At 42.7% G+C, this 24,801-nt stretch overlaps 7 non-coding genes across 7 annotated transcripts; all 7 read left to right on the forward strand.

Annotated features, from left to right (window-relative positions):
- Nucleotides 1-7,176: 7,176 nt before the first annotated feature.
- On the forward strand, nucleotides 7,177-7,249 carry trnaf-gaa (transfer RNA phenylalanine (anticodon GAA)). The gene has a single exon. It is a non-coding gene; the product is annotated as a tRNA-Phe (tRNA).
- A 406-nt stretch (nucleotides 7,250-7,655) lies between these two features.
- On the forward strand, nucleotides 7,656-7,727 carry trnaq-cug (transfer RNA glutamine (anticodon CUG)). The gene has a single exon. It is a non-coding gene; the product is annotated as a tRNA-Gln (tRNA).
- Nucleotides 7,728-10,524: 2,797 nt separating this feature from the next.
- Nucleotides 10,525-10,596, forward strand: trnap-agg (transfer RNA proline (anticodon AGG)). The gene has a single exon. It is a non-coding gene; the product is annotated as a tRNA-Pro (tRNA).
- Nucleotides 10,597-10,852: 256 nt separating this feature from the next.
- On the forward strand, nucleotides 10,853-10,925 carry trnaf-gaa (transfer RNA phenylalanine (anticodon GAA)). The gene has a single exon. It is a non-coding gene; the product is annotated as a tRNA-Phe (tRNA).
- A 90-nt stretch (nucleotides 10,926-11,015) lies between these two features.
- On the forward strand, nucleotides 11,016-11,087 carry trnaq-uug (transfer RNA glutamine (anticodon UUG)). The gene has a single exon. It is a non-coding gene; the product is annotated as a tRNA-Gln (tRNA).
- Nucleotides 11,088-11,328: 241 nt separating this feature from the next.
- On the forward strand, nucleotides 11,329-11,400 carry trnaq-cug (transfer RNA glutamine (anticodon CUG)). The gene has a single exon. It is a non-coding gene; the product is annotated as a tRNA-Gln (tRNA).
- A 4,092-nt stretch (nucleotides 11,401-15,492) lies between these two features.
- On the forward strand, nucleotides 15,493-15,564 carry trnaq-cug (transfer RNA glutamine (anticodon CUG)). The gene has a single exon. It is a non-coding gene; the product is annotated as a tRNA-Gln (tRNA).
- The last annotated feature ends 9,237 nt before the right edge of the window (nucleotides 15,565-24,801 follow it).

Consider the following 24,801-nt stretch of genomic DNA (forward strand, 5'->3'; position numbering starts at 1 on the left):
TGAAAGCATGCACAAGTTTTTCTAAGTCTTGACTGGAAACAAAGCATCTAATTCTTGCAATATTTTTCAGGTGATAATATGCTGATTTAGTTATTGCTTTGACATGACTACTGAAACTAAGGTCTGACTCTAGAGACACACCCAGATTCCTGACTAAATTTTTAGTTGTTTGACCCCTAGACTGAAGGTATGCGTTCACCTTGAGAACTTCATCTTTGTTTCCAAACGCAATGACTTCAGTTTTGTCTTTGTTTAACTGAAGAAAGTTTTGGCACATCCAATTGTTTACTTCATCAATGCATTGGCAAAGGGAGTCAATGGGGCTGTAATCGTTAGGCGATAGGGATAAGTAGAGCTGTGTGTCGTCTGCATAGCTATGGTAAGCCATTTGGTTCTTTCTCATTATTTGGCTCATTGGGAGCATGTACAGGTTGAATAGGAGTGGCGCAAGAATTGAGCCTTGAGGGACTCCGCATGTCATGGATGTCCAGCCAGTTTTCCAGCCTGTCAAGAAGTATTTTGTGATCGACGGTGTCAAATGCAGCACTGAGGTCGAGTAGTACCAGCACTGATAATTTGCCTGTATCAGTATTTAAGCGAATATCATTTATTATCTTTATGAGCGCGTCCTCTGTACTGTGGTGCGGTCGGAAACCAGATTGAAAATGGTCAAAGTATCCATTCGAGCTTAAGAATTTGTTCAGCTGATTGAAGACAACTTTTTCAATGATCTTGCCTATGAAAGGAAGATTTGATATCTGTCTATAGTTGTTTAATATGGTCTTATCCAGATTGCTCTTTTTCAGGAGGGGCTTGACGACAGCAGTTTTCAGGGAGGTCGGAAAACTCCCAGAGAGAAGTGAGGCATTTACCACTTCCAGGAGATCTGCTTCTAAGCTGTGTAACACATTTTTGAAAAAAGATGTGGGAAGTGCGTCAAGGGCGCAGGTTGATGTTTTTAGTTGCTTCCAAAATTTTCCCATCAATTTCTTCGAAATCAGACATAGTGGCTACTTTCTCGTGCTGTTGTCTGATCTGCCTGACCCCAGCGCAACTCAAGGATGAGCTGATCACCTTTCTGATATTATTGATTTTCTCAGAGAAGAAAGAAGTAAACTCACTGCACTTTCTCACTGAGAGCATTTCACTGGGAATCTGGCTTGGGGGGGTTGTCAGTCTCTCTACAGTAGCAAAAAGAGTGCGCGTGTTGTTTATATTGCTGTTTATAATATTCGAGAAAAAAGTCTGTCTAGCTTTGCTTAGTTCCTTATTGAAAGCATGGAGGCTGTCTTTGTAGATGTTATAATGGACTACAAGTTTTGTCTTCCGCCACATGCGCTCTGCTTTTCTGCATTGTCTTTTCATATTTTGCACTGCTGTTGAGTTTCTCCAAGGTGCTTTTTGTCTGCCACTCTTCTTCCTGACTTTCACAGGAGCAATATCATCAATTACACTCTTAACTTTTGAGTTAAAAGAATCCCGGAGAAAATCAACAGAGTCAGCAGATATGCTTGGTGTTAAAGATATAGCCTTCATAAATAGTACACTAGTGTTCTCATTTAAGCATCTCTTCTTGACAGACACAGATCTAGCTTCAATGGCAGGAGAGATCAATATATCAAAGAAAATACAAAAATGATCAGACAGTGCTACATCCTTAATAACAATTGATGAAATGTTTAGACCCTTACTGATAAGTAAATCTAGAGTGTGTCCACGATTATGTGTGGGTCCATGTACATGCTGAGTCAGATCAAAAGTTTTTAAAACAGTTTTGATTTCTTTTGCAATATTGTTTTCTGCATTATCTATGTGAATGTTAAAATCTCCAGCAATGGCAAAGCAGTCAAACTCTGAGGAAATTGTTGATAACAGTTCTGTTAAGTTCTCAGCAAAAGCTGGAGAGTATTTTGGAGGCCTGTAAACAATGATAAGTAAAATGCGTGGAGCACCTTTTAACACAATACCGAGATACTCGAAAGACGGGTAATTCCCAAATGATATTTGCTTACATTGAGAGACATCTTTATAAAGAGCAGCTAAACCTCCGCCTCTTCTGACAGCTCTGCAGACACTCATAAAAGTAAAGTTAGGAGGGGCTGTTTCATTGAGGACTGTTGCACTGCAACTTTCTTCTAGCCAAGTTTCATTTAGCAACATAAAATCCAGGTTGTATGTGGTTATTAAGTCGTTGACTAAAAGTGATTTATTTTTAAGTGAAAGGATGTTTAAAAGTGCTAACTTAACAGTCTTACTTTTTGTCCCCACAGCAAACTTGGTATGTCGTGTAATAGGCACCAGATTAGATGGGTTTGCTGTACGGCTTTTGAAGGCCTTAGACTTTCTATCATGTAATCGAACAGCAATAGAAAAAGATACAGGCACACTGGGTTCCCGCTGGTTCTGTAAACATTTGAGAAAGTTATTGTTATCATAGCGGGGACCCGACACATATCACTGAGAGCTGGTATCAGTTGTTTTTGGTTCACCTCGAGCCGCTGGGGGAGGGTGTGGGCCCTGGCGCTGTGGCAGAGGCCGAAGAGCTCACAGGAGGAGGGAGAGGGTGAGCTGGGCCCGCAGGCTTTGGTGGTTGTGGGGCCTGGCGTTTTTTGGTTGGTATCTGGGGGCTCGCAGCAAAAGAGTGGGATAGTCTAGTTCCAGCATGCACCAGTTGTTCCATTTTCTCTGAGAAGCACAGAAGTGGAGATTCTGGAGAGAGTGATAATGTTTCCGGTGAGAGGGATTTTTGCTCTGGTGTTATTGGAGGCTGTAATATGCTGTCCTGGTTTCCCTGGCTGTTTTCCAGAAAGTCGTCTATGGGTGCTGTATCTTGGAGCAGTGCTGGTATGTCACAGTCTGTCTGTGGTGAGCTCTGTGGGCAGGGCTCAGCTGAGATTGTGTCCGTGAGCAGAGGTTGTTGTGGCTGAGTGGTGTTATCACTGTCCTTGTGTGATGTGTCAACCGCATATCCATTCAGGTGCTAAAGTGAAATCCTGTGGTCATTCATACTGTATCCAGGTGTGTGTGTGCCATTCAGGTTGAGTGGATTGGCACACATTGCAGAAGGATGACGGAGGGAGAAGTAGATATTGTCCTTTAGCACTCTTGAACCAAGTTTGGTTGGGTGGTGGCCATCCTGTTGAAACAGTTGCCTCTGACTCCAGAAAAGATTGAAGTTGTCAATAAAGTTCACTCCTTTTATATTGCAGGTTTTTTGCAGCCATGTATTAAGCCCAAGCAACCGTGAAAACCTGTTTGTTCCTCTTGCTGGGAGTGGTCCACTGATGAATGTTTGAACTTTCAGTCTTTTAAGTGTTTCAAAAAGTTCATTGAAATCCTTTTTAAGAAGTTCCGACTGCTCTTTATGAATATCATTCTTCCCCACATGAATGATGAGTCGATTTGCAGTCTTATGTTTCATCAGAATGTTCTGAAGTTCCCTGTTTACATCAGAAGTTGTTGCTTGTGGAAGGCAGCACGTTGTTGTATCCCTGCTATTAATGTTTCTGATTACGGGTCGCCCACTATCAGAGTCCTGGGCTCGGCTGCACTGTGAGCTGAGTGCCGCTGTCTGCTCGACCTTGAGCCCCAGTTAGCATCAGTGTTAGCTACTGGCTGATTCTGTCTGTGTGCGATCACATTCATCAAATTTGGGGATTCCTCATTCATTAATACTTCAAATCTGTTCTCAAGATGTATAGGCGGTGGTAGGAGACCAGTGTTTGCAGTCCTTGTCAGAGCCGTATCTGGGGTAGAGGATGCTACTGCAGTAATATGTGATGCTCGTGACAATCTGATGTCTCGAGTGCCTTTGGGTCTCGCACCCTGTTTGTGCCATCGATTAGTAAAACGATCGGCTTGTTTCTCTACACTCAGTATGGCCTGTCGAGAAGCACTAGATTCAGTGGGAGGCTGGTCGAATAAAATAATTCTGCTTTTTTTTGTAGTAATCCAAGCGTTTGAGCACTGTGCTGATTTGCTGAAGTTAAAATTAGGTGATAAAAGGAGATAAATTATAGAAATATAAAAGCGATAGAGCAAAGCGTGGAGCAGTAAGCGAGAGCGTCCGAACAGTAGCTGAGCAGGAAGTAGTCGTCATCAGTAGTAATTATCGTCATCTTTGCAACAGGTAAGTCTATTCTTCACGACTGTATAATCGATCATTATTTATTCATAAACAGTGTTTGTTTTTACACAATTAAACATGCCAATAAAGCTAGCTGGCGTGTAATAGCACACGTTTTCTTCTGTACATGTGAACCTGCAACTTTACCATGATACATGATACATGGCATGATACCAGCAAGATTGTACCAAGAAGTGTTATTGATTTTCTTATTAATAAGTTCATCACACTATTTACAATTTGTACACAAGGCAATTCAAAGTGATTCACAGTTGTATAAAAACAATAATGCTTATGCTCATAATAATAATAATCATTAATTATTATAATATTATAATAATTAATTACATAAAAAATAAATGCTGTAGTAAAATACTTTCAGTTGGAATATGACAGCTATGTAACGTTCTGTTTATGCCTGTGTCCTTTCAGATTATGTATGCATACCCGGTTTTACGAAGAACCTCTGAGGGTCGACTCCTTATGGGGCCAACTGAGGAGGCCAATAGGAGGAAGATCGTGTTGGCAGGGAGGGCCAGGTGTAAGGAGGAGGTCCTGGCTGAGGCCACTGCCTTTGTGAGGCAGAATGGAGGGAATCCTGGAGACCAGTTCCTGGTTCTGGCTCACTGCAAGATCCAGTTTGGGAAACACCAGGGTCAGAGGTTCCTGTGGCTGCTGGAGAACTCACTGGGGTATGCCTGCTATCTGGTCAGCAGCATTTTGGGGGAGGAGGAGAGGGACAACCCGCTGTCTGACAACAAACACCTGTTCCTCAGATACACCTCGCAGATCAGGGAGGTAGGCGAGGCTGTGGAGGTGTGTCATATAAAACAGGCCATGCTGCAGGAGGCCCAGAGGACAGGAGACTCTGGATGTCTGATGGTGGAGTTTGGGGATTTTAAGGGTAGGTCAATGAAGGAGGTGTATGAGGACCCAAGCAAGGAGGCCCAGGCTATTATCATCACCTACCTGAAGAAGGCAAAGGCCGGGCCTAACACCAATATGGCCCTTTTCAAAGCATACGTGCTGAAGAGGCAGGCTCCAGCCCACGTGCCCACCACCACTGTGCCCACTGCATCTGTCCTCACTGCTGCTGTGCCCACTGCCACTGTGTCTGTTCCTCCTCCACCTACTGCCACTAAGAACAGGCCACTGCTGGCGACCAATGTGAAGGCCCTGTTGGCGTGGGGGAAGCATTTATCTGCTTCACAGCTGGCACAAAAGATTTTGTCTCCAGCCAAACCCTGTAAGTGATTTGCAAGCTTTAAAATAATTACAGTATATATTATGCAGTATATATGTCTAACGAAAATACGTGTTCAACAGCTGCAGGACCACGTGTACCACCTGTGTCTGAGTCCGCAGTCCGGAGACAGCTCTTTACATGTGGTGAGTATCACTTAACACATACAAGTGTGTTGGTGACATGTGCTTAGTGTTTTATGTTATTTTACAGACTCTGCTGCTACGGATTTTTTTGAGGAGGAAGATGACCTGGAGATGGCAACTGTAGCCTCGCAAGCTGAGGAACAACTTCCTCAAGGTATGAAAATCTTAAACAATATTTTACAAACAATTACAAATAAAACAAAACAGTATTTTTTAAATGACATATTATTTTATTTCACAACACAGAGGAATGGCACTTCTCAGGTGTCAATCTACATTCACTCTTTGAGTGAACATCCTCAAAGGAAAAAAGATAATTTAAAGGTGTATGTAAAAGGTTTTATTTCATTTTTTATCGTAATCACTGACTAAAGCTCATTCTTGTCATCTCACACTTCCCCCACTCCCCTTGGAATAAGTGGCTGTTGTAGTGTTTGGTCTGCTTCGCTTCACACTTGGCTGATCCCATCTTTTTTTCTTCTTGTATTTCTTCTAATGGTGCTTGGATGAAAAACAGGATGATTTTCACTGCTTCCTTCCATCTTTTCATCATCATGTCATCTCTCTACTAATCGTACATGCTTTGCAGTAAACCTTGTAATCGCAGTAGCTGTCCAGCAGAGCTGAGAAAGTCATGCAGTGAAAGTCTAAAACAATAAGATAATTTCGTTGTGTTTTTTTACGCTCCAGCCACTGCAGGCTCGAGAGGCCCTGCTCCTGCCCCGGCTCGTGCTACTGCCCCTGCTCCTGCCCCTTATCCTGCTCCTCCAGCATTGTGGACCCCTGGCCAGGTGTCCCAGTCGCCTGCAGAGCTTCCTGTCCACTGGAAAGAGCAACTCCAATCTTTCCAGCAAGGCCTTCAACCCCTGTCCCTCTGCACCAGGACCATCCTCACTACAGCCACCCACAGGACTGCAGCGCCCTGCCCAGCCTCCTCTGCAGTCTCCTCCTCTGCGGCCTGCCCAGCCTCCTCTGCAGTCTCCTCCTCTGCGCCCTGCCCAGCCCCTCTGCAGTCTCCTCCTCTGCGCCCTGCTCAGCCTCCTCTGCAGTCTCCTCCACAGCCTTCTGTCCAGCCAAGTGCTGCCTCTGCTCCTGCAACATCAACTGGGTCCAGTGTTGCAGACCAGGCTCCTGTAAGTAAGCTTCTCATTATTCGTGTGCAGGTCCTGCAGCGTGATTTCCAATGACCACAAAAAAAGATGCCGCATTTCCTCTGTGCTGGAAACTTTGCACTGGCTACCTTTTAATAGTAGATTTAATCAAAAAATTGCGCTTTAAGCCATGGAAGCTGAAATGTTTGCGGCCCGGCAGCAGCAGGGAGGATGTATGTTTCGGCTCGTTGGTCTAGGGGTATGATTCTCGCTTAGGGTGCGAGAGGTCCCGGGCTCAAATCCCAGACGAGCCCATTATTAGGCTTTGCTTTTAATCTCTTCAGCCTGATTAGGGCAACCAGGATATTTGTGAGAAATTGGGGATAAAATGTGCCAGAGAGAGGCCGGTTAGCTCAGTTGCTTAGAGCGTGGTGCTAATAACGCCAAGGTGGCGGGTTTTCATCCCCGTACGGGCCACTCATTTTCTCTCTGGGACCTTCGCTCTGCTCTTCTCGAAAATGACGGGCGGTCTCCCAGACATCCCTTCTGGCTAAACCATACAAGTATCTGGCCGAAATAGCTCAGTTGGGAGAGCGTTAGACTGAAGATCTAAAGGTCCCTGGTTCAATACCGGGTTTCGGCAGAGGAACCATGTCCGCCTCTTTTAGTCTACCTGATTCCACCTAGCCTCATCGCTATCTCCCTCTCAGACAGCCAGCTAGCAGAGTGTGTTGGTTCCATGGTGTAATGATTAGCACTCTGGGCTTTGAATCCAGAAATCTGAGTTCAAATCTCGGTGGAACCTTTTTAGGTTCTTTGCGGAAGGGAGGGAAGAAACAGAAGTGATGCGCAACTGCTGACGTGGCGGTGAAATTGGCACTCTCAAACTGATGAGTCGGAATTGGGGAAACATGGGCTTAAAAAGCAAAGGCTTCATTTGCTCCTTGCTATCGTGCTTCTGGACTCAATGACTTAAATCCTTGCTATCGTGCTTCTGGACTCAATGACTTAAATCTCTGCTGCTCATGGGAAAAGTTGACACACGCCAAGGTTCCATGGTGTAATGGTTAGCACTCTGGGCTCTGAATCCAGCAATCCGAGTTCAAATCTCGGTGGGACCTGCTTTTACCAGGAATGTGTGCAGTACCTCGTTCGAAAAAACTTTTTCGGCAGCACTGAGCCGCAAGAGCTCATCTAGGTAGTGCCCCTTGAAGTGGGGCGTAAAAAGGATGGACAGCACTGGAGAATGCAGGCATCGATCCCACTACCTCTCGCTTGCGCCTACTGCTTCCTACCGATTGAGCCAAAGTAAGCCCAAAGTAAGCCCACGTGAGCCAATTGTGTTTCTCTGCTGTGGCTTACTTTTGACCAATCGCGTTCTCTCCTGTGGCTTACTTTTGACCAATCGTGTTTCTCTCCTGGCTCTGCTCCTGTGGCTTACTTTTGACCAATCGGCGACCACTGTTATTATCGTCATCTTTGCAATCTTTGCAACAGGTAAGTCTATTCTTCACGACTCTATAATCGATCATTATTTATTCATAAACAGTGTTTGTTTTTAGACAATTAAACATGGCAATAAAGCCAGCTAGCGTGTAATAGCACACGTTTTCTTCTGTACATGTGAACCTGCAACTTTACCATGATATACAGTAAAAAACATGTCACTACTGTCAAGATAATTAGCCGACCGCTAATTAAGCTATATCCTCCTTAAACCATTTTTTTGTTGTTGTTAATTTAGTATTTTTTGTGTCATTCATTACATTATTTTGAGCACAAGAAGATTTTTACTAAAACCTTTTAAAAAAAAAGTTTAATTCATATATGTTATACTATACTATGTTATACACCAGTATACATATTTATGTCATCTTTTTAAATACTATGTTATACATATTTAAAAAGACATGAATAGGCAAAAACAAGTGTTTTTTTGTTTCAACAAATGATTCTCAACTATGTTATAAAAGATATACCAAAACGATTTGATATACCATTTTAAGTTTTAGATCTGTTTGATGATCATAGTATTATGAATTGTCATAAACGCCTTTATGTTATATTTGGTGTTTCTTAGTAATCTCTGCCACAAAAGCTAAACAAAACAAAACAATTTAAGCATGGCATGATACCAGCAAGATTGTACCAAGAAGTGTTATTTATTTTCTTATTAATTAGTTCATCACACTATTTACAATTTGTACACAAGGCAATTCAAAGTGATTCACAGTTGTATAAAAAACAATAATGCTTATGCTCATAATAATAATAATCATTAATTATTATAATATTATAATAATTAATTACATAAAAAAGAAATGCTGTAGTAAAATACTTTCAGTTGGAATATGACAGCTATGTAATTTTCTGTTTATGCCTGTGTCCTTTCAGATTATGTATGCATACCCGGTTTTACGAAGAACCTCTGAGGGTCGACTCCTTATGGGGCCAACTGAGGAGGCCAATAGGAGGAAGATCGTGTTGGCAGGGAGGGCCAGGTGTAAAGAGGAGGTCCTGGCTGAGGCCACTGCCTTTGTGAGGCAGAATGGAGGGAATCCTGGAGACCAGTTCCTGGTTCTGGCTCACTGCAAGATCCAGTTTGGGAAACACCAGGGTCAGAGGTTCCTGTGGCTGCTGAAGAACTCACGGTGGTATGCCTGCTATCTGGTCAGCAGCATTTTGGGGGAGGAGGAGAGGGACAACCCGCTGTCGGACAACAAACACCTGTTCCTCAGATACACCTCGCAGATCAGGGAGGTAGGCGAGGCTGTAGAGGTGTATTAGAAAAAAACAGGCCATGCTGCAGGAGGCCCAGAGGACAGGAGACTCTTGGTGTCTGATGGTGGAGTTTGGGGATTTTAAGGGTAGGTCAATAATGGAGGTGTATGAGGACCCAAGCAAGGAGGCCCAGGCTCTCATCACCTACCTGAAGAAGGCAAAGGCCGGGCCTAACACCAATATGGCCCTTTTCAAAGCATACGTGCTGAAGAGGCAGGCTCCAGCCCACGTGCCCACCGCCACTGTGCCCACTGCATCTGTCCTCACTGCTGCTGTGCCCACTGCCACTGTGTCTGTTCCTCCTCCACCTACTGCCACTAAGAACAGCCCACTGCTGGCGACCAATGTGAAGGCCCTGTTGGCGCGGGGGAAGCAATTATTTGCTTCACAGCTGGCACAAAAGATTTTGTCTCCAGCCATACCCTGTAAGTGGGTACGTTTTTTATTTTTTCTCCAGCCACTGCAGGCTCGAGAGGCCCTGCTCCTGCCCCGGCTCGTGCTACTGCCCCTGCTCCTGCCCCGTATCCTGCTCCTCCAGCATTGTGGACCCCTGGCCAGGTGTCCCAGTCGCCTGCAGAGCTTCCTGTCCACTGGAAAGAGCATCTCCCATCTTTCCAGCAAGGCTTTCAACCCCTGTCCTTTTGCACCAGGACCATCCTCACTACAGCCACCCACAGGACTGCAGCGCCCTGCCCAGCCTCCTCTGCAGTCTCCTCCTCTGCGCCCTGCCCAGCCTCCTCTGCAGTCTCCTCCTCTGCGCCCTGCCCAGCCTCCTCTGCAGTCTCCTCCTCTGCGCCCTGCCCAGCCTCCTCTGCAGTCTCCTCCTCTGCGCCCTGCTCAGCCTCCTCTGCAGTTTCCTCCACAGCCTTCTGTCCAGCCAAGTGCTGCCTCTGCTCCTGCAACATCAACTGGGTCCAGTGTTGCAGACCAGGCTCCTGTAAGTAAGCTTCTCATTATTCGTGTGCAGGTCCTGCAGCGTGATTTCCAATGACCACAAAAAAAGAGGCCGCTTTTCCTCTGTGCTGGAAACTTTGCACTGGCTACCTTTTAATAGTAGATTTAATCAAAAAATTGCGCTTTAAGCCATGATAGCTGAAATGTTTGCGGCCCGGCAGCAGCAGGGAGGATGTATGTTTCGGCTCGTTGGTCTAGGGGTATGATTCTCGCTTAGGGTGCGAGAGGTCCCGGGTTCAAATCCCAGACGAGCCCATTATTAGGCTTTGCTTTTAATCTCTTCAGCCTGATTAGGGCAACCAGGATATTTGTGAGAAATTGGGGATAAAATGTGCCAGAGAGAGGCCGGTTAGCTCAGTTGCTTAGAGCGTGGTGCTAATAACGCCAAGGTGGCGGGTTTTCATCCCCGTACGGGCCACTCATTTTCTCTCTGGGACCTTCGCTCTGCTCTTCTCGAAAATGACGGGCGGTCTCCCAGACATCCCTGCTGGCTAAACCATACAAGTATCTGGCCGAAATAGCTCAGTTGGGAGAGCGTTAGACTGAAGATCTAAAGGTCCCTGGTTCAATACCGGGTTTCGGCAGAGGAACCACGTCCGCCTCTTTTAGTCTACCTGATTCCACCTAGCCTCATCGCTATCTCCCTCTCAGACAGCCAGCTAGCAGAGTGTGTTGGTTCCATGGTGTAATGATTAGCACTCTGGGCTTTGAATCCAGAAATCCGAGTTCAAATCTCGGTGGAACCTTTTTAGGTTCTTTGCGGAAGGGAGGGAAGAAACAGAAGTGATGCGCAACTGCTGACGTGGCGGTGAAATTGGCACTCTCAAACTGAGTCGGAATTGGGGAAACATGGGCTTAAAAAGCAAAGGCTTCATTTGCTCCTTGCTATCGTGCTTCTGGACTCAATGACTTAAATCCTTGCTATCGTGCTTCTGGACTCAATGACTTAAATCTCTGCTGCTCATGGGAAAAGTTGACACACGCCAAGGTTCCATGGTGTAATGGTTAGCACTCTGGGCTCTGAATCCAGCAATCCGAGTTCAAATCTCGGTGGGACCTGCTTTTGCCAGGAATGTGTGCAGTACCTCGTTCGAAAAAACTTTTTCGGCAGCACTGAGCCGCAAGAGCTCATCTAGGTAGTGCCCCTTGAAGTGGGGCGTAAAAAGGATGGACAGCACTGGAGAATGCAGGCATCGATCCCACTACCTCTCGCTTGCGCCTACTGTTTCCTACCGATTGAGCCAAAGTAAGCCCAAAGTAAGCCCACGTGAGCCAATTGTGTTTCTCTGCTGTGGCTTACTTTTGACCAATCGCGTTCTCTCCTGTGGCTTACTTTTGACCAATCGTGTTTCTCTCCTGTGGCTTACTTTTGACCAATCGCCTTTCTCTCCTGTGGCTTACTTTTGACCAATCGCGTTTCTCTCCTGGCTCTGCTCCTGTGGCTTACTTTTGACCAATCGGCGACCACTGTTATTATCGTCATCTTTGCAATCTTTGCAACAGGTAAGTCTATTCTTCACGACTCTATAATCGATCATTATTTATTCATAAACAGTGTTTGTTTTTAGACAATTAAACATGGCAATAAAGCCAGCTAGCGTGTAATAGCACACGTTTTCTTCTGTACATGTGAACCTGCAACTTTACCATGATATACAGTAAAAAACATGTCACTACTGTCAAGATAATTAGCCGACCGCTAATTAAGCTATATCCTCCTTAAACCATTTTTTTGTTGTTGTTAATTTAGTATTTTTTGTGTCATTCATTACATTATTTTGAGCACAAGAAGATTTTTACTAAAACCTTTTAAAAAAAAAGTTTAATTCATATATGTTATACTATACTATGTTATACACCAGTATACATATTTATGTCATCTTTTTAAATACTATGTTATACATATTTAAAAAGACATGAATAGGCAAAAACAAGTGTTTTTTTGTTTCAACAAATGATTCTCAACTATGTTATAAAAGATATACCAAAACGATTTGATATACCATTTTAAGTTTTAGATCTGTTTGATGATCATAGTATTATGAATTGTCATAAACGCCTTTATGTTATATTTGGTGTTTCTTAGTAATCTCTGCCACAAAAGCTAAACAAAACAAAACAATTTAAGCATGGCATGATACCAGCAAGATTGTACCAAGAAGTGTTATTTATTTTCTTATTAATTAGTTCATCACACTATTTACAATTTGTACACAAGGCAATTCAAAGTGATTCACAGTTGTATAAAAAACAATAATGCTTATGCTCATAATAATAATAATCATTAATTATTATAATATTATAATAATTAATTACATAAAAAAATGCTGTAGTAAAATACTTTCAGTTGGAATATGACAGCTATGTAACGTTCTGTTTATGCCTGTGTCCTTTCAGATTATGTATGCATACCCGGTTTTACGAAGAACCTCTGAGGGTCGACTCCTTATGGGGCCAACTGAGGAGGCCAATAGGAGGAAGATCGTGTTGGCAGGGAGGGCCAGGTGTAAAGAGGAGGTCCTGGCTGAGGCCACTGCCTTTGTGAGGCAGAATGGAGGGAATCCTGGAGACCAGTTCCTGGTTCTGGCTCACTGCAAGATCCAGTTTGGGAAACACCAGGGTCAGAGGTTCCTGTGGCTGCTGAAGAACTCACTGTGGTATGCCTGCTATCTGGTCAGCAGCATTTTCGGGGAGGAGGAGAGGGACAACCCGCTGTCGGACAACAAACACCTGTTCCTCAGATACACCTCGCAGATCAGGGAGGTAGGCGAGGCTGTAGAGGTGTATTAGAAAAAAACAGGCCATGCTGCAGGAGGCCCAGAGGACAGGAGACTCTTGGTGTCTGATGGTGGAGTTTGGGGATTTTAAGGGTAGGTCAATAATGGAGGTGTATGAGGACCCAAGCAAGGAGGCCCAGGCTCTCATCACCTACCTGAAGAAGGCAAAGGCCGGGCCTAACACCAATATGGCCCTTTTCAAAGCATACGTGCTGAAGAGGCAGGCTCCAGCCCACGTGCCCACCGCCACTGTGCCCACTGCATCTGTCCTCACTGCTGCTGTGCCCACTGCCACTGTGTCTGTTCCTCCTCCACCTACTGCCACTAAGAACAGCCCACTGCTGGCGACCAATGTGAAGGCCCTGTTGGCGCGGGGGAAGCAATTATTTGCTTCACAGCTGGCACAAAAGATTTTGTCTCCAGCCATACCCTGTAAGTGGGTAAGTTTTTTATTTTTTCTCCAGCCACTGCAGGCTCGAGAGGCCCTGCTCCTGCCCCGGCTCGTGCTACTGCCCCTGCTCCTGCCCCTTATCCTGCTCCTCCAGCATTGTGGACCCCTGGCCAGGTGTCCCAGTCGCCTGCAGAGCTTCCTGTCCACTGGAAAGAGCATCTCCCATCTTTCCAGCAAGGCTTTCAACCCCTGTCCTTTTGCACCAGGACCATCCTCACTACAGCCACCCACAGGACTGCAGCGCCCTGCCCAGCCTCCTCTGCAGTCTCCTCCTCTGCGCCCTGCCCAGCCTCCTCTGCAGTCTCCTCCTCTGCGCCCTGCCCAGCCTCCTCTGCAGTCTCCTCCTCTGCGCCCTGCCCAGCCTCCTCTGCAGTCTCCTCCTCTGCGCCCTGCTCTGCCTCCTCTGCAGTTTCCTCCACAGCCTTCTGTCCAGCCAAGTGCTGCCTCTGCTCCTGCAACATCAACTGGGTCCAGTGTTGCAGACCAGGCTCCTGTAAGTAAGCTTCTCATTATTCGTGTGCAGGTGCTGCAGCGTGATTTCCAATGACCACAAAAAAAGAGGCCGCATTTCCTCTGTGTTGGAAACTTTGCACTGGCTACCTTTTAATTGTAGATTTAATCAAAAAATTGCGCTTTAAGCCATGCAAGCTGAAATGGCTCGGCAGCAGCAGGGAGGATGTATGTTTCGGCTCATTGGTATAGGGGTATGATTCTCGCTTAGGGTGCGAGAGGTCCTGGGTTCAAATCCCGGACGAGCCCATTATTAGGCTTTGCTTTTAATCTCTTCAGCCTGATTAGGGCAACCAGGATATTTATATCCCGGGTTTCGGCAGAGGAACCACGTCCGCCTCGTTTAGTCTACCTGATTCCACCTAGCCTCATCGCTATCTGCCTCTCAGACAGCCAGCTATCAGGAAGTGTTGGTTCCATAGTGTAATGGTTAGCACTTTGGGCTTTGAATCCAGCGATCCAAGTTCCAATCTCGGTAGAACCTTTTTAGGTTCTTTGCGGAAGGATGGGAAAAAGCAGAGGTGATGCTCAACTGCTGACGTTGCAGTGAAATTGGCAATCTCAAACAGAGTTGGAATTGGGGAAACATGGGCTTAAAAAGCAAAGGCTTCATTTGCTCCTTGCTATCGTGCTTTTGGACTCAATGACTTAAATCTCTGCTGCTCATGGGAAAAGTTGACACACGCCAAGGTTCCATGGTGTAATGGTTTGCACTCTTGGCTCTGAATCCAGCGATCCGAGTTCAAATCTCGGTGGGACCTGCTTTTGCCAGGAATGTGTGCAGTACCTCGTTCGAAAAAACTTTTTCGGCAGCACTGAGCCGCAAGAGCTCATCTAGGTAGTGCCTCTTGAAGGGGGGCATAAAAAGGATGGACAGCACTGGAGAATGCAGGCATCGATCCCGCTACCTCTCACATGCTAAGCGAGCGCTCTACCATTTGAGCTAACTCCCCTCGATGATAGAGAGGAGGTGTCCATCGCTCTCAAAGACAAAGACGAGGCGCGATCCCTAACACGTGTGCAGGTGCTGCAGCATGATTTCCAATGACCACAAAAAACAGGACGCATTTCCTCTCTGCTGGCAACTTTGCACTGGCTACCTTTTAATTGTAGATTTAATCAAAAAATTGCGCTTTGAATCCAGCGATCCGAGTTCAAATCTCGGTGGAACCTTTTTAGGTTCTTTGCGGAAGGGAGGGAAATAACAGAGGTGATGCGCAACTGCTGACGTGGCGGTGAAATTGGCACTCTCAAACCGAGTCGGAATTGGGGAAACATGGGCTTAAAAAGCAAAGGCTTCATTTGCTCCTTGCTATCGTGCTTCTGGACTCAATGACTTAAATCCTTGCTATCGTGCTTCTGGACTCGATGACTTAAATCCTGGTACTCATGGGAAAAGTTGCCACACGCCAAGGTTCCATGGTGTAATGGTTAGCACTCTGGGCTCTGAATGCAGCGATCCGAGTTCAAATCTCGGTGGGACCTGCTTTTGCCAGGAATGTGTGCAGTACCTCGTTTGAAAAAACTTTTTCGGCAGCACTGAGCCGCAAGAGCTCATCTAGGTAGTGCCCCTTGAAGGGGGGCGTAAAAAGGATGGACAGCACTGGAGAATGCAGGCATCGATCCCAGTACCTCTCCCTTGCGCCTACTGCTTCCTACCGATTGAGCCAAAGTAAGCCCAAAGTAAGCCCACGTGAGCCAATCGTGTTTCTCTGCTGTGGCTTACTTTTGACCAATCGCGTTCTCTCCTGTGGCTTACTTTTGACCAATCGTGTTTCTCTATTGTGGCTTACTTTTGACCAATCGCCTTTCTCTCCTGTGGCTTACTTTTGACCAATCGCGTTTCTCTCCTGGCTCTGCTCCTGTGGCTTACTTTTGACCAATCGGCGACCGCTATTATTAGGCAAGGCAAGTTTATTTATATAGCACATTTCATACACAATGGTAATTCAAAGTGCTTTACATAGAAGAAATTAAAATAATCAAAAGAAATCAGAATAATTAAAACAGTTTGGAATAAAAGATAAAATACAGAAATAATCAAATGAAATCAGAATAATTAAAACATAAAATAAAATACAGTGCAAACAGTCGGACGAACAGTGGCACAGTGCTCATTCAGTAAATGCACAGTTAAACAGATGTGTTTTGAGTCTGGATTTGAATGTGACTACTGTAGGAGCACATCTGATCTCTTCTGGAAGCTGGTTCCAGCTGCGGCTGGCATAGTAGCTAAAAGCAGACTCGCCATGCTTAGAGTGAACCCTTGGTATTTCTAGCCGATGTGATCCTAATGATCTGAGTGATCTGTTGGGTTTATATTCACTGAGCATATCTGCAATGTATTGAGGTCCTAGGCCATTGAATGATTTATATACCAGTAATAATACTTTAAAATCAATCCTAAATGTAACTGGCAGCCAGTGTAAAGACCTGAGGACTGGTGTGATGTGTTCATATTTTCTGGTTCTGCTCAGAATCCTAGCAGCAGCGTTCTGTATGAGCTGCAACTGTCTTATGGTCTTTTTGGGAAGGCCAGTGAGAAGTCCATTACAATAATCCACCCTACTGGTGATGAAAGCATGCACAAGTTTTTCTAAGTCTTGACTGGAAACAAAGCATCTAATTCTTGCAATATTTTTCAGGTGATAATATGCTGATTTAGTTATTGCTTTGACATGACTAATGAAACTAAGGTCTGACTCTAGAGACACACCCAGATTCCTGACTTGATTTTTAGTTGTTTGACCCCTAGACTGAAGGTATGCGTTCACCTTGAGAACTTCATCTTTGTTTCCAAACGCAATGACTTCAGTTTTGTCTTTGTTTAACTGAAGAAAGTTTTGGCACATCCAATTGTTTACTTCATCAATGCATTGGCAAAGGGAGTCAATGGGGCTGTAATCGTTAGGCGATAGGGATAAGTAGAGCTGTGTGTCGTCTGCATAGCTATGGTAAGCGATTTTGGTTCTTTCTCATTATTTGGCTCATTGGGAGCATGTACAGGTTGAATAGGAGTGGCGCAAGAATTGAGCCTTGAGGGACTCCGCATGTCATGGATGTCCACTCAGACTTATGGTCTCCTATACTCACATAATAACCTCTGCCTCGTAAGTATGACCTGAACCATTTTAGGACTATCCCAGAAAGCCCGACCCAGTTTTCCAGCCTGTCAAGAAGTATTTTGTGATCGACAGTGTCAAATGCAGTACTGAGGTCGAGTAGTACCAGCACTGATAATTAGCCTGTATCAGTATTTAATCGAATATCATTTATTATCTTTATGAGCGCGGTCTCTGTACTGTGGTGCGGTCGGAAACCAGAGTGAAAATGGTCAAAGTATCCATTCGAGCGTAAGAATTTGATCAGCTGATTGAAGACAACTTTTTCAATGTCCTGCCTATGAAAGGAAGATTTGATATCGGTCTATAGTTTTTTAATATGGTCTTATCCAGATTGTTCTTTTTCAGGAGGGGCTTGACGACAGCAGTTTTCAGGGAGGTCGGAAAACTCCCAGAGAGAAGTGAGGCATTTACCACATCCAGGAGATCTGCTTCTAAGCTGTGTAACACATTTTTGAAAAAAGATGAGGGAAGTGCGTCAAGGGCGCAGGTTGATGTTTTTAGTTGCTGTACGGTTTCTTCCAAAATTTTGCCATCAATTTCTTCGAAATCAGACATAGTGGCTACTTTCTCGTGCTGTTGTCTGATCTGCCTGACCCCAGCGCAACTCAAGGATGAGCTGATCACCTTTCTGATATTATTGATTTTCTCAGAGAAGAAAGAAGTAAACTCACTGCACTTTCTCACTGAGAGCATTTCACTGGGAATCTGGCTTGGGGGGGTTGTCAGTCTCTCTACAGTAGCAAAAAGAGTGCGCGTGTTGTTTATATTGCTGTTTATAATATTCGAGAAAAAAGTCTGTCTAGCTTTGCTTAGTTCCTTATTGAAAGCATGGATGCTGTCTTTGTAGATGTTATAATGGACTACAAGTTTTGTCTTCCGCCACATGCGCTCTGCTTTTCTGCATTGTCTTTTCATATTTTGCACTGCTGTTGAGTTTCTCCAAGGTGCTTTTTGTCTGCCACTCTTCTTCCTGACTTTCACAGGAGCAATATCATCAATTACACTCTTAACTTTTGAGTTAAAAGAATCAAGGAGAAAATCAACAGAGTCAGCAGATATGCTTGGTGTTAAAGATATAGCCTTCATAAATAGTACACTAGTGTTCTCATTTAAGCATCTCTTCTTGACAGACACAGATCTAGCTTCAATGGCAGGAGAGATCAATATATCAAAGAAAATACAAAAATTATCAGACAGTGCTACATCCTTAATAACAATTGATGAAAAGTTTAGACCCTTACTGATAAGTAAATCTAGAGTGGGTCCACGATTATGTGTGGGTCCATGTACATGCTGAGTCAGATCAAAAGTTTTTAAAACAGTTTTGATTTCTTTTGCCATATTGTTTTCTGCATTATCTATGTGAATGTTAAAATCTCTGCAATGGCAAAGCAGTCAAACTCTGAGGAAATTGTTGATAACAGTTCTGTTAAGTTCTCAGCAAAAGCTGGAGAGTATTTTGGAGGCCTGTAAACAATGATAAGTAAAATGCGTGGAGCACCTTTTAACACAATACCGAGATACTCGAAAGACGGGTAATTCCCAAATGATATTTGCTTACATTGATAGACATCTTTATAAAGAGCAGCTAAACCTCCGCCTCTTCTGACAGCTCTGCAGACACTCATAAAAGTAAAGTTAGGAGGGGCTGTTTCATTGAGGACTGTTGCACTGCAACTTTCTTCTAGCCAAGTTTCATTTAGCAACATAAATTCCAGGTTGTATGTGGTTATTAAGTCGTTGCCTAAAAGTGATTTATTTTTAAGTGAGCGGATGTTTATAAGTGCTAACTTAACAGTCTTACTTTTTGTCCCCACAGCAATCTTGGTATGTCGTGTAATAGGCACCAGATTAGATGGGTTTGCTGTACGGCTTTTGAAGGCCTTAGACTTTCTATCATGTAATCGAACAGCAATAGAAAAAGATACAGGCACACTGGGTTCCCGCTTGTTCTGTAAACATTTGAGAAAGTTATTGTTATCATAGCGGGGACCCGACACATATCACTGAGAGCTGGTATCAGTTGTTTTTGGTTCACCTCGAGCCGCTGGGGGAGGGTGTGGGCCCTGGCGCTGTGGCAGAGGCCGAAGAGCTCTCACAGGAGGAGGGGGAGGGCGAGCTGGGCCCGCAGGCTTTGGTGGTTGTGGGGCCTGGCGTTTTTTGGTTGGTATCTGGGAGCTCGCAGCAAAAGAGTGGGATAGTCTAGTTCCAGCATGCACCAGTTGTTCCATTTTCTCTGAGAAGCACAGAAGTGGAGATGCTGGAGAGAGTGATAATGTTTCCGGTGAGAGGGATTTTTGCTCTGGTGTTATTGGAGGCTGTAATATGCTGTCCTGGTTTCCCTGGCTGTTTTCCAGAAAGTCGTCTATGGGTGCTGTATCTTGGAGCAGTGCTGGTATGTCACAGTCTGTCTGTGGTGAGCTCTGTGGGCAGGGCTCAGGTGAGATTGTGTCCGTGAGCAGAGGTTGTTGTGGCTGAGTGGTGTTATCACTGTCCTTGTGTGATGTGTCAACCGCATGTCCATTCAGGTGCTGAAGTGAAATCCTGTGGTCATTCATACTGTATCCAGGTGTGTGTGTGCCATTCAGGTTGAGTGGATTGGCACACATTGCAGAAGGATGACGGAGGGAGAAGTACATATTGTCCTTTAGCACTCTTGAACCAAGTTTGTTTGGGTGGTGGCCATCCTGTTGAAACAGTTGCCTCTGACTCCAGAAAAGATTGAAGTTGTCAATAAAGTTCACTCCTTTTATATTGCAGGTTTTTTGCAGCCATGTATTAAGCCCAAGCAACCGTGAAAACCTGTTTGTTCCTCTTGCTGGGAGTGGTCCACTGATGAATGTTTGAACTTTCAGTCTTTTAAGTGTTTCAAAAAGTTCATTGAAATCCTTTTTAAGAAGTTCCGACTGCTCTTTATGAATATCATTCTTCCCCACATGAATGATGAGTCGATTTGCAGTCTTATGTTTCATCAGAATGTTCTGAAGTTCCCTGTTTACATCAGAAGTTGTTGCTTGTGGAAGGCAGCACGTTGTTGTATCCCTGCTATTAATGTTTCTGATTACGGAGTCGCCCACTATCAGAGTCCTGGGCTCGGCTGCACTGTGAGCTGAGTGCCGCTGTCTGCTCGACCTTGAGCCCCAGTTAGCATCAGTGTTAGCTACTGGCTGATTCTGTCTGTGTGCGATCACATTCATCAAATTTGGGGATTCCTCATTCATTAATACTTCAAATCTGTTCTCAAGATGTATAGGCGGTGGTAGGAGACCAGTGTTTGCAGTCCTTGTCAGAGCCGTATCTGGGGTAGAGGATGCTACTGCAGTAATATGTGATGCTCGTGACAATCTGATGTCTCGAGTGCCTTTGGGTCTCGCACCCTGTTTGTGCCATCGATTAGTAAAACGATCGGCTTGTTTCTCTACACTCAGTATGGCCTGTCGAGAAGCACTAGATTCATGGGACTCACCGGCTGTATGCTGAGGACGTCCATGACGAAGCTCTGTTGTGTGTTCCGTCTGGTTTGGTGGTCCCGCAATTAACTTTGTTTCAAGAATTGCAATCCTGTCTGTGGCAGTTGGAGCACCAAGTAGATTCCAGAGGAGGCATTTTCTTATCCTTATGAATGTAGGCAGTTGTGTTTTCTCTTCCCCGGAATGTAAGCTTTCAGTGGGAGGCTGGTCGAATTAAATAATTCTGCTTTTTTTTGTAGTAATCCAAGCATTTGAGCACTGTGCTGATTTGCTGAAGTTAAAATTAGGTGATAAAAGGAGATAAATTATAGAAATATAAAAGCAATAGAGCAAAGCGCGGAGCAGTAAGCGAGAGCGTCCGAACAGTAGCTGAGCAGGAAGTAGTCGTCATCAGTAGTAATTATCGTCATCTTTGCAACAGGTAAGTCTATTCTTCACGACTGTATAATCGATCATTATTTATTCATAAACAGTGTTTGTTTTTAGACAATTAAACATGCCAATAAAGCTAGCTAGCGTGTAATAGCACACGTTTTCTTCTGTACATGTGAACCTGCAACTTTACCATGATATACAGTAAAAAACATGCCACTACTGTCAAGATAATTAGCCGACCGCTAATTAAGCTATATCCTCCTTAAACCATTTTTTTGTTGTTGTTAATTTAGTATTTTTTTGTGTCATTCATTACATTATTTTGACCACAAGAAGATTTTTACTAAAACCTTTAAAAAAAAAAGTTTAATTCATGTTATACTATACTATGTTATACACCAGTATACATATTTATGTTATCTTTTTAAATACTATGTTATACATATTTAAAAAGACATGAATAGGCAAAAACAAGTGTTTTTTTGTTTCAACAAATGATTCTCAACTATGTTATAAAAGATATACCAAAACGATTTGATATACCATTTTAAGTTTTAGATCTGTTTGATGATCATATTATTATGAATTGTCATAAACGCCTTTATGTTATATTTGGTGTTTCTTAGTAATCTCTGCCACAAAAGCTAAACAAAACAAAACGATTTAAGCATGGCATGATACCAGCAAGATTGTACCAAGAAGTGTTATTTATTTTCTTATTAATAAGTTCATCACACTATTTACAATTTGTACACAAGGCAATTCAAAGTGATTCACAGTTGTATAAAAAAAAAATAATGCTTATGCTCATAATAATAATAATAATATTCATTAATTATTATAATATTATAATAATTAATTACATAAAAAAGAAATGCTGTAGTAAAATACTTTCAGTAGGAATATGACAGCTATGTAACATTCTGTTTATGCCTGTGTCCTTTCAGATTATGTATGCATACCCGGTTTTACGAAGAACCTCTGAGGGTCGACTCCTTATGGGGCCAACTGAGGAGGCCAATAGGAGGAAGATCGTGTTGGCAGGGAGGGCCAATGTTGTGGTTTTCAATCTTTCTGAAAATTAACTTCACAGAGATCTTTGATGCCAGAAATAATTAGACTTTATTTTCGAACGCCGTCCCGTTCCATAGAACGGCGCTCTAACGCTCTCTGGCCCTCTGGCCTTCCAGTGCGCTCCCGAGTACATTTTGGTTCAGAGTTATATACATACTTCTTCTTCCAAAGAAGGTAACACACCCTATAGATAGTTTTGGGTAAAGGTCTTTTACCATGTGACTTCTCAGAATAGAATTTTCTGCAGCAAACAACATTCCATTCAAGGTCTTTCACATACACAGAGGAAATCCAAAGTCACAGACAGAAGAAATAATTGTGTCCAAATATATAGCAAAATTACTTGTTTTCTAAATAATAAAATCTTCTACATTCCCTCCTCTGAGGCTTATCTAAGCCTCACTTTCACTAGCTTTTTCCAGAGTGTAATTTCAAAATCCAGCTCCCTCAGTTATGCTACCTGGTGACTCAATTTGAGTCACTCATTCTCCTTTCCAATTACTGGATTAAGCCACCACACTCCGGAGGAGCACTCGAGCCAAACATCTTCTTCCATACATTTTATTTCTTTTAGTTGTTCTTTCTTTTTTGTTTATTGGAAAAAGTAAAAGAATCGAGGTCTCCTAGTCAGACAAACTGAAACATTGTTATAAGTGTGTGTATACCTTTGTTCTTGCATTGCATGTTATTGTCACAGTTATGTAGACTATATCAAACATAAAAGTCTCTTATACTATTGAAAGTTTTCTTGCGGTGCAGATGTCCTCTAGGGTCTGGCTCATCAATTATCTTCTTCGTCCTCAATTCCTCATTTAATGGAATCAACATCCAGGGTTTGTAAATATCAATTTGGTTGCCCTCTCAAATTAGTTTTCATTATCTTTTTTCCGCATTTTCATTCGTTTAACCGTGGTTTTCCAACTAGTGATCTTAATATACAAAGTACAGAACAGAATAATAACCCACTTTCAATATCTCTAATTGAGAAAATCATAATTTTCCAGACTTTACATTAAGTTTTCCTTAACTTTTGCTCTTAAGGTTTTTTAACATGATCATAATCGCTAAATTTTCCTCCCTGCGCAATATTATTTAGTAAAAGTGCAACACTGATCACCAAAAATAAGTCATTCTACTTTTTTCATATAATTGTTTTTCTCCTAATGCAGACAAAGCATTATAATAAATATCTGCTTATTATAGTAGTCTAATTGATTTATTATGCATTTTTGTTCTACTTGATCCATATGACTATTAATTCAAAATATGGCTGGGTAAACATAACTCTCTCATTTTTATCACTTCTTATGAGAGAATATCATTTCTTAGATTCGAAGAATCCATCTTTTAGTCAGTCAATTTTAGTGAACAGAACACTTTACACCCATCTAATAAATTGCAATACATTTCACTTACTTTCTATTTTATTACCAAATTTAAACAATAAATTCCATTTTGACCTTTTTAATCTTGCGTGTTGCTTCTCATTCTCATTGTAGCTCCTCAGTTCAAGACTAAACTGAATACATTTTCTTCGTTTCTACTAATTTCTAAATAAACTATCATGAATAAACTAATTATGTGTCATGTAATCACTCTAACTAAGAAAGCTTCAGAGCAATTTTACATTTATCTCATAAAAGTCATTCAATAAACTTATTAGACAATTAGAAAAATAACTCTAGAGAACAACTTTTTGCACTCTTACATATTCCTTATATGTACATTTCTTTTTCTTTATATCTAACAATCTAAAAGTTTGTCTATCATCCTTTTAAACCATTAGCATTATAACTAATAAAATAATAATTATTATTAAAACTTCCTTGTATTCGTATGCAATTTATTTTCAATCTTCAATACTTCTGTTTAGTTGACCCATTATCTGACGTTATTTTTGCTTAGACTTCCAATCTAAGGATTACTTCTCTGTCAGAGATTTAATTTCTGTTCCTGCCCTCCTCTGTTGATTTCATTGCTTTTACCCATCTATATCATGTCCACATGGTATACTGATATATGGCCTATTTTTGTCGCTGTTCTTTACTTAACTTTGTTTTTGCCACAAATTTCACAAAACTTTGCAAAAATGCCTTTTAATTTAAAATGCCTTTAATTTTATCTTCATTTTAATTTTTAATTTCCTTATCTTACTCCCCCCTTTGCGCACTGGTTTAAAACCATTGCGCATCTGGACTGAGAATATTCAAAAGTATTCATTGGTTCGACAATCTGTCCTTCATGTGAAATGCCAAATATCTATTTTTGACCCCCCTCTGGTGCCATTTAGATTGTTCACAAGGGCTTGTTTGTTACTGAATTTCAATAACTTCTTGTAAGTCTATAAACTTTCTATAAGTACTACTTAATATTAGTCAATTGCATATTGAATCAAATCTTATAAATTCAATTTTGACATTGAATATTTGTTAATACCCAGTGTTAATACTTGCTTTAATTTCAACTGTAGCCTTAAATTAATTAAGTATATCCTTGTATTGACAAGTTACATCTGAGTACCCATTAAGATTTATTTTAAAGTTATTTTTAGTTCTAAAATTTTCCTTCATGTATTGTCTTAATTCCCATTATGCTATATCAATTTCTTAAATTAATTGTTAACATTATTTTAGTTTCTTTTCTTTTTTTCATTATCATTGTTTTCTATGTTGCTTTAA

This window comes from Siphateles boraxobius, unplaced genomic scaffold (genome assembly GCF_051911475.1).
Source record: "Siphateles boraxobius isolate OS27281-9 unplaced genomic scaffold, OSU_SipBor_1 19, whole genome shotgun sequence".
Lineage (NCBI taxonomy): Eukaryota > Metazoa > Chordata > Actinopteri > Cypriniformes > Leuciscidae > Siphateles > Siphateles boraxobius.